The sequence below is a fragment of the Sinohyriopsis cumingii genome, chromosome 11 (assembly GCF_028554795.1).
Source record: "Sinohyriopsis cumingii isolate HCF-2022 chromosome 11, ASM2855479v2, whole genome shotgun sequence".
Taxonomy (NCBI): Eukaryota; Metazoa; Mollusca; class Bivalvia; order Unionida; family Unionidae; genus Sinohyriopsis; species Sinohyriopsis cumingii.
In genome coordinates this window covers 109,312,250-109,322,722 of record NC_142971.1, presented here as the reverse complement: position 1 = coordinate 109,322,722, position 10,473 = coordinate 109,312,250, and positions in this window count along the sequence as shown.

Genomic DNA, 10,473 nt, shown 5'->3' with positions numbered 1-10,473 from the left:
CATTCCGTAGTAAATAAAATATCCAAATCTGCTCTTTCAAAAATTGTAAACAACAAATACACTTTCCATTATTGTTAGAGATAACTGTCAAACTAAGCTATCTCCGGTGGGTATTAAGTAATTATGCCGTTTATATTCATTAACTATTTTATTTAATTTCTTCTTTTTGTTGATGTTGTTGTTGTTGTTTATATTCAACATCGCTAAATCTGAGATTTTAAAATAAATGTCAGCGTTATTGAAGGGAGATAACTCCGTTGAGGATACGTAATCCTATTAGAGTTACCTCCCTTGTTAAAGGTCACTCGACGTCTGTTAAGAATAGTACTTGTCAAATTCATGATACAATATTAATTTCGTCATTCTGAGATTTCTATCATCGATAGTCGGGGGTGTCAAACTTTATGACATAATGCTCATTTCGTCATTCTGGTCCTTTATTAACAAAAAAAGTAATAATCATGACATATGTTGGATAACGGAAAGATTACAGTCCTTACCCTTCTTGATTTGTCTGCAGCATTTGACACAATAGACCATGATATATTACTTCACCGTCTCCAGCATGTATTTGGCATTCATGATACAGCCTTACTGTGGTTCAAGTCCTACTTGGTCAACAGGACACAAATTGTATCTGCAAATGGAATACACTCTAGCCCAGTTGATCTATGATGTGGTGTTCCACAGGGGTCTGTTCTTGGACCTGTTCTCTTCATTCTGTACACTCAGTCGCTCTCAAGTGTCATAGATCATCATCCAGTGTCTCACCAACTGTACGATGATGACACCCAAATATACAAATCTAGCCACCCAACTGAAGCTGATGTTACCATCCAAGGTGTAGAGAGATGCATTTCTGATGTGAAATCATGGATAACATGTAACAAGCTGCAGATGAATGATAATAAAACTGAGGCCATTCTCATCACAACACAAAGACTTTCTCATTCACATCCTTCACCTCAAACAATAAATATCAGCAACACCAACATTAAATTCACACAATCAGTACGAAACCTAGGTGTTACTCTGGACAGTACTCTCACATTGCACCAACATGTCATGAACATATGCAAGGCTGCATATCTTGAGCTGAGACGCATCATCTCAATTCGCAAATATCTTTCAGCTGATGCCACTAAAACACTTGTGTGTTCATTAGTACTTTCAAGACTGGACTATTGTAACTCAGTTCTGTCTGGTTCATCTCAATATCTGCTCTAGAAACTTTTTTTATCTTATAGGTGTTGTCTAACGTTGTGAAGCGCTTAGAGCTTCTAAAGTTTATGCTCTATACAGTCTTTATTATTATTATTATTATTATTATTATTATATAGTTTGTTGAGATTGGCTTAATAAAGTATTAGTTATCTCCCTTGTAATTCCCGTTGTTTATTAAGGACTGTCAGTACAGGTAGGTGTTATCGTTTATTAAGGACAAATAATATATTTTTTAAGAAACAATATTTTTTTTTTATCCTGGTTCATCTCTAATTTTTTCTGTGATTGTAATTAACAAAATAAACAGCGAGTAACCACAACGTTTTCTGAATTATTTTCGGGTATGTATATTGTCCAGAAAAATAGCTAACTTTTCAAATCTGACTTGTTGAGCAGAAATACGTTTATATAGCGAATTTCTTCTGAATTCGTGTGTTCAGAACTAAATTCTAGTTACATCTTGCGATCAAACTGGGAATAATCCGGAAAATATATATCCGGACTTTCCGCATTGACATATATATTGATGATTTCTAGCTGTTAATAAAGGACCGGAAAGGTTTTATCATGAAGTCTGGCGCGGTACAAATTGTCCTGTGTAAATAGTGTGTGATGAAAAGTAGTAAATTTTATATTCTTATACACGGCTAACTTTATAATGATTTCTAAAACATATATCTGTCAGATGCTTCCGTAGCTCATTGTTAAAGCATAAAACTGTGATACTCGACGTCTGGCGATCGAATCCCACGACTGACAAATGTCGAAGGTTACGCATATTACGCGATTTTTATATATACGTGGGGGCTTCAGCCCAGCCTCGAAACTCAACAGAAAAAACACACCTCCTCATCACGTCAGGCAACGTGGTGGATGCTCATTTAGCACCACTCACGGGTTTTATATTGGGTGTGTGTGCAAAAATCTGTTGAGCGTAGAGAATGGCTCCAGTATATGTGCTGTCCTTGTTGTATATACTATATGTTTTGCTGTCCTTACAGTAAATATTGTAAATACTGTAAATATATATTCTTGAGCCCGCTAGAATGTTATTTGACAATCTAGGGGTTTCATTGGAGATTGTGCCGTCCTTATATATACTATATGTACTGTTCCGTCCTTACTGTATAATTCTGGACTTGCTAGGATGTTATATGGACCCCCTAGGAGTTCACACAAGGAAATTGTGTACTCTGTCGTCCTCCACTAAACACGCCCTCTTGAGCCTACTAGACTGTTGTTTGACAGGTTAGAGATTCACATAGGGGGTTGTGTTTCGTGTGCCATCTGAACTTTCTAGAATGCTAGGAGTTCACATGGGGGTTGTGTTGTGTAAATATTTCGTGCCCTCTGAACTTTCTAGAATGCGGTGGCAAGCTATGAGTTCATGTGGGTGGTGTTGTGTAAAATATTTTTTTAATTTTAAATATATATTCAGCATATATAATGAACTATGAAAACATCAGTGATATTATTTCTGCTATGAAAAAATTAGAAAAAGACGGCATTAATATATCTGATGAAATAAATCCTGAAAAAATTATTTCTGATTTTAAAATATTGCAAGAACGTAAATATGATGGTGGATACAGGCTACCATCTGAATACAAGTTCGTAAAACGAATTCAAACGGCGATGTTTCAGTCGCTAGCTGCAGTAAAAGACGACAAGGTGAGAGAATTCATCCCTCTCTCTACCGCAGTAGAAAAAATTAGATTAGAATTATCCCGTGAATACGAAGCAAAGAAAACAATTAATACTCGTATAAGACAATTAAGAAAAATTATGTCTGTTACTGATGAAGCGATATAAAATAATTAACTTGGGTCCCTGTCTCTGAGCACGTGTAATCTTTGGTCTTTCCGATTTATTTAGTTTTCGAAATATTTTATTATTAATGATTTTTATTTTTTCTGAATTTTGATCAAAATTTCTTATTTTTCATGAAATTTGGTTAAAATTCATCGGTTTTTTAAAACCCATTTTAGTCGTTTTTGTCAAGCAAAATCTAAAAGATTCTCAAAATCGTGAGGGTGAAAACCCAAGCGATTCTCTAATTGATTTTGTGGGATTTTTTGTGCTTTTTGTCCCAATTTTGCTTAAAAATCACTAAAATTTTGTATTATATTTCGACCATAAATCCTAAAATCAGTTAGAGAAAAGGGTGCTGGAATTATTGCCCTCAAAATTTAAGAAATTTGACTGATTTTCTTTGACAATTTTGCACCCAAAAAAATAATTTTGTCATCATAATATTTCTCGCTGAGGTTGAAAAATCGTTAAGATCCTAACAAAGTTAGGGATCGTAGATCTTACATACAGATTTATAATCAATTCTTCCCCACGCAGGTCAATTAAGTGTCCCAAATGATCAGTGAGTGTGAAATTAATTCGCGATAATAGATTATTATGACACCGTAGATACACAGGATTGATTGGTTCTTGCACAATCAAATCCCCAGGAGGTAATCGTGGCGTAAATGTGTATAATCCTTGTTGAGCTTGATTTGACTTTCCAAGATCTATTTGATAGATGCCGTCGATTACATCACAAATAAGATTAACCGCGATCGTTGATGTTATATTGACGATTCCTGATGATATATGACGACCGCCCCCGTATGGATCATTATCATGTCTGAGAATAACTGGAGGTGGATCTATTTTTTCCATGCCTCGACGATTCTAGGAAAATTCTCATTAACAACATAGTTGATTGATTTTTTTAGTCCGTCGGTGGCAAACTCCGGTATTATAAATGCTGGTGCATCTGATTCGGCTATCTTATAATGATCAAGAAATATCGGTTTGACGGGCTCTTCACTAGTTGTCGATCTAAAGATATGTGTTTAGAGCCAATTAACGGTCAATTTATTAATATGATGAAGATCATCCACAACTTTATTCAAATGCTGTAATGTCTCAATAATTTTTTTCTTTACATCGTCATTAGGATACTCGAAAATATAATCCTTAAATAATTTATTTAATTTTGCAGATATAAGTGTATATTCGTCCTTAACTCGTTTAGCTAAAATTTTTATTGCCGATTCATTGATGATCATTTTATCATCTTTGCCAGGAATAATTAACGAAAAGTAGTAAATATGTCGATCAGATTCTAATGGAGTAACAAATTTTGTTCGATATTCCGGGGTTGTTATGTACGTCTTTTCGTCCATTAGAAATTCATTTAACTTCGGTTCTATTGGTCCATGATATTCCGGTGGAACATCGGGCCAACCTAGCACGGTTCTTATCGATGATTGATAAATATCAACGACGTGATCAGGAGAATTTATTTCAATCGTATATGATAACGTCGGTTCATGAACATTAATCAATATTTTTGAATCTCTTCCGGTTACTGATTTTATTTGCGCCGACATTCATCATTGATTTGTTCAATCTCATAACTGCCAGTGGATATTCCAACAACCTACCAGTCGGGAGTGCCATCTGGTTTGTTTTTATTTGCAAATACAAGCGAATTATTTGCTGGCAATCAACCAAATAATTTTGATCTGATGTTTGGCCAGCTGTAATTTACTCGTAATTGTGCCAGTGCGATTTCTTTTACTGGAATCGCAGTTGGAAAGTTGACGTTAAATTCAGGATTAGTCCAAGTTACTGAGATCATCGTGGTTTTCAACGGAGTTGTGTTTGCTACAATTTGTTGAAGTAGCTCTTGCGATGTTATTATTATTTAAATTGGACACTTTTGAACCTTTAATACCAGCGCCATCGTGATATATTTTAATCATTTCTGAAAACTCAAAATCAGAAATCATTCCATCATTAAGGCTGTTTGACAATAATGATGATAATTTGGAGTATGCTGTTGTCGCTGTGTGAAACTTTATCGTATAATCATTTAATTTTTCATTCGTGCAGGTATATATTTTTTTGCAATGATATTGAGAACACCGGCAATTGTTGTTGTAGCTGAAATACAGATCATTACAGCTACTGGTTCCTTCATTGTTATCGTTGATAGTAACAACAGCAGACACTGAATAAACAATTACATTAACAATAATTGCGACATTTCTTTATTTTTATTGTGTATTGATCGACGTATCTTTTAATTTTGCTTGCCATTCACGTGCTTGATTGTACCTATAATGTTGCGATGCAACGTCGATTGAGGTACTCGTTATATTTTATACAGTAACCAACTGAGGTGTTTCAGCCCCAAATTCTAGACACCACCAGTAAGATGTTGCGGTTAATTTCTTATCAGCTGCTTCTAGAATAAATATTTCTTCGTTTCCTTTATTTAATATGATAGACCAACTCCAGACAACTTGTCGGTTGAATGACGCCATGGATACGTTGTAAATATCTCGAATTTTGCAGCACTGAACCCTGATGATACTGTGTATACTATGTTGGTAATCTGCCCGTGCGGGACTTTAATCAGATTAATTTTGTTAATGATCTCAGGAATTCCACTTACGACATCTTCATGTGTTTTTTTAATCGTGTCAATGTTCGTCTTGATATCAGAGAGTTTCATGGCAACGGGCAACGGAGTACCAAAGAAATCATTTGCGATTTTATTAAGTTTTTGAAAATTTGAATATTCACATGAACGTCATATTCGGCCCGCAAAGTGGATAATTTATCATCTACTGTATTGTAGTTAACGTCTACATATTTTTTTGTCGCAGCATCTTCATCAGATGCTGGATCTCTTAAAACAACTATCTTATTCCCGTTCATGATGAGTTTGCCTGTCATTGTATCACCGGTATTCCGCAAACGATTAGCAACGCTTCTTGCAATTTCATCTCTGATGGTTGCAAACGATATACATGAGTCTCTGATTCTACCGCCGTGGGTAAATATTGGAATGTTATCCGTGACCGTATCGATTACTCGTCGAACTATATCATTCCATTTGATGTTGCTCGTTTTTAAAACACCGTATTTATCCTGAAAAACAATAACTTCATCTCGGTCAACTGCAGCAAGATTCATAATATCAGCAAGTTCATCTTTAGTCGCGTATTTTGACAGATCAATATCATCTTTTTTTCTTTCTTAACACTGGTGGAAGAAGATCTTCCGTAAATATTAACCATTATAATTTAAGATCTGTTTAAAACGAAGCGGTGACTTGAATGCACAATTTTATGAGGTGCATTGGAAGACTCTGATATAGCGTTAAGTACATTAATTACTTCACGGCCGCATATTGGAGGGTTGTGTCATTGTTTGTGTTGGTAATGTTGAATATCAAACTTTTGCGTGAAGTGGCGCGACATACTTGATAAACTCATGCGGTGGAGCTAACCCGTACGAATCGAAATAAACGATTCCACGTGGTTCAATTGCGTATGATACCCAATGAGTACCGGGTCCTGAATTATCATCAAGATTAATAATACCCGTTTCAATATTGTTTGGTCGTTGTGGTAATTATTCTCGCATAAAAACACCTCTGAAGTTTTTTTAATTTTTAGTTGTTTAGCGAGATCAAGTAAATCAAAATTTGACATCGGTAAAAAAAAAAAACTATCTAACGAAGTGTTCCTGGAAGCCTCAGATCTTTTCCTCGATGAGTTCCTGGTAATCTTAGACCCAGTCCACGAGTGGACGGCACTCTTTTTTTAAATCCTTTTCCTGTTGTTTCTTTAATGCCATTACAGCAGCGGTTCCAACAGCACCTAAAGCGGCTGCTTTGGCTACGGCAGGTGCGGCTGCGGAAATTGACGCTGAAATAGCTGCAAGAAGTGGAAAAATACCACCTGTTTTAATTGAGTCTTTAATCGCACCCGCAGAGAGATTAAGTTTGACGCCTGTTTTTGATTGTTTAGCGCTGTTGAAATGTTTAAGTTGACGTTCTGATAATGATAATTTAATTTGACCACCCGTGATTTGATCTCGCTTTGGTGATATTTTCATTCCGTAGTTCTTTGCTGAATTCGATTGAAGTTTTTTAACCTGACCAGGAGTCAGACTGACACTAACGTGATGATATGACATTTTATGATAATACTCGTGTTTGTAAATAACGTGGAATAAAGATTTTCAACTGGAGCATCAATGACTCCCATTCGTCCACCAACACCTTCAAGCAACATTGATTTGTCGCTAAATATAACAGCAATTGCTCTGTAAGCACCATGAACAACTGGTGGACTAACCGCGGAAACATGAGGTTGTGTTACCTGAGCTCGAAAGTGAATATCAACGACAGATTGTCTAGATAAATCAAGATGTTCCAACGAAAAGTAATAAATCGGATATAATGTTATAAATCTAGTTGTGATATTCGTAGAACAGTATCTATATTTTGATCATGTCCCATGAACGACATCAAACGATGATATGCACGCGCTACATGATTTTGATCAAAATTTAACAATATATCTTTAGCTGGTTCTTGATGTCCATTTATCCGCAAAGAAACCTCATTAACTCCAAGTTTGTCAAATATCATATGACTACGTGTTTGTGAATTTATTTGCGTAAATTCATGAAAAGCAACAAATATATGTCGTGGTGCAGAAACATCCTGCTGTGAAGCAATATGCCATGTAAATAAACCAGCAATATTGCTCTGAATAATGTCTGTGGTCACTGTCAGCCATGATAACAATGATTTACCGCCTGAATCCATAAAAGAGAGTAATTTTTGTTCTTCAGCAATTGATGGAGTCATTACTGGCATCCACAATGATAGTTTTGTCAGTATTACTCTACCAGCATCACCAGCAGGTCTCCAAATTGCATCATCGTCGGTAGCTTTTCTTACCAGTGCAACTGTATGTCTAGCACAAATGATAACTTTTCTAACATTTCTGCAAAATCCAAAGATGTGAGATAATGGAATCGCGCATGAAAATCTTCTACGATTACCTCCTAACGTCGATCGTCGTGTTAAAAATCCTAGATTGTAATTTGGATTAGCATCATGAACATCCGGCCACATATCAGCATCAGTGTTAATGGCAAAATTTCTTGGTCATCTGATAGTATACTGTCTGTGAACTGGCGAACATCATTGTCGGACCGGCTGATCTTGTATAATCATCTGAATATCTTGCTAGACCTATTTTCGTTGTGGCAACATCAACGTCTTTTTGAATCTATTCAAAATTTCTTCCATCAATCACATATGTGGCACTGTCAAACAACGCCATAATACCGTTGTTGACAAAACCGATTCTAACATCACCTGCGTATTCAGTATCATCTGCTTTTATAATTTCACCTTCTACTTCAATAAATGCTTCAGCGGGTAAGAAATATCTGCTTGTATCCTGAACTTGTAATTCGATTCGACCACGTTGATTTGGTTGTCGTGCGTCGTAGGAATGAAATTGATAATCGCGTATCGATTCATCTTTGAGAACTGGTGCGTCTAGATCAAACGCCGGATCGGATGCACGTTTAAACATATTATTATATTTATTAACGTCTAACACGAAAACCGCTTCCTGCTATTAAACTTGAGGCTATATTTTTTTCTGCTTCACCAGCCCCATGATTTATCAAGGCTGACAGTTTTTTTATTTGCGGCTTGATTTATTATTTTACTGACATTTGCGGGCATAACTTCAGTGCTGGCCAGTTTCACTGGCTGCTGTGGTTTACGTCTAATTAACCGTGCTAGTCTATCCTTGATTGTCGAGATCGCTTTACCGGCAACATTATCAATTGCGCCAGGAATTTTATTACGAACAGCCTGAATAGCCTTCATCCCTAATTGTTTTGCAATCGGTATTGCTTTTGGAGCCATCCTCCTGAAAAGATTTATTTCGGTATTACCAAATCTCTCTCTGTAAATTGTTCTGTAAGTTGGCAGTCGTCAGTTTACTAACCTGACCATGATCGGTCCACACTGAGCAGTGTGTACAACCATTTTTTATATATCTACTAGTTGTTTGATCACTGTAATGATCATCGGCAATTTCATCAATGAGAGATCGATAAATGCTGCGATCCATAATACCGCCAGTGAACAATCTTCGACAAATATCAGATATTTCATTGATAATTTCCGGACAATTATTTCCTGTTCGTTTTCCTCCTATGAGAATTTCTAGTCGTTCTACGTCAGAGAGAACATTATTAGGACAACCAATAACACCACTTCCTGATGTGATCGGGAAACCACTTCCTTTATCTTCAGGAAAAGGCTCATCAGAATGAACAAGTTGTTATCTTTCTCTCTCTGTGGGATCACCACGACATCGTCCTCTTCCACTCTCTACCTTTTCCGACGACTGTCTTGTGGCGGAAGGAGGATCATCAGGTGAATCTGTTTGTCGTCGTTGAATTCTAGGAACAGGAAGGGGAGAACTATGAAAAACAATATCTGAAAATCGTTGTCTTTCTTCTTCTACTCTTTGTCGTCTTTCTTCGTCTTCTCTTTGTCGTCTCTCTTCTAGTGGTCCTCGTTGTACCCCTGATCTTCTTCGTTGTCTTTCTGCTTCTTCTACTTTTTTCGTCTTTCTGCTTGTTGCTTCGCTCTTTCTTCTCTTATTTTCTCAACCTTCTCTTTTTCTTGTCTAATATAACCAGTCGCATTCTTCATTTGTGCTTTTGATATTTCTTGCTGAATAGATTTTTTGGTGAAGGAGGTTCTGTTAACAATTTTTTTGGTAGAGAGGGTTCTTGTTTTTCTGTTTGTTGCAGAGGTGTAGGAAGTTGATGTGAAGGACTTTGCTGTGGTGGAGGAGGTTGTTGTTGACTTTCTGTTTGTTGCAGAGGTGTAGAAAGTTGTTGTTGTTGTATAAATGAGATATATTGATCTACCATATAAATAAATAAAATATATATAGAATTAGTGTTTCTAGCTTGTTCAACTCCATAATGTATACGAAATATCCATTTGTACCAGTTTTCACGACCTATAACATCATTGCCATACTCGGGTTTTAAAACTTTTTTTTCGATCATCATAACTTTGCACAGCGTACGCAGCTAGATCCCTTACGTCTTTAATGTTTTTTATGAGGTTAATGTTTTTCATTAAATATTTCGTTTAGAGCAACTCTGATCCTTGCTTGTCCTTATTTTGAAGTAATTTCTTTAGTTTCATCGGAGGGAAGCTGAGCAGCAGCTATTTCAATTGGAAGATCTCGTAAAATCTTTTTCGTTTGTTTAGTTCTTCTTGCTATCTTTTCAGTTTGCTCAGCAATGTGTCTTACTGATGGAAGCAGACCTTCAGTAGCTGTTGCAACTCTTTCAGTAACTTTTGTAACTGGTTTAAATAACTGTTCTGTGCCTTCTGCA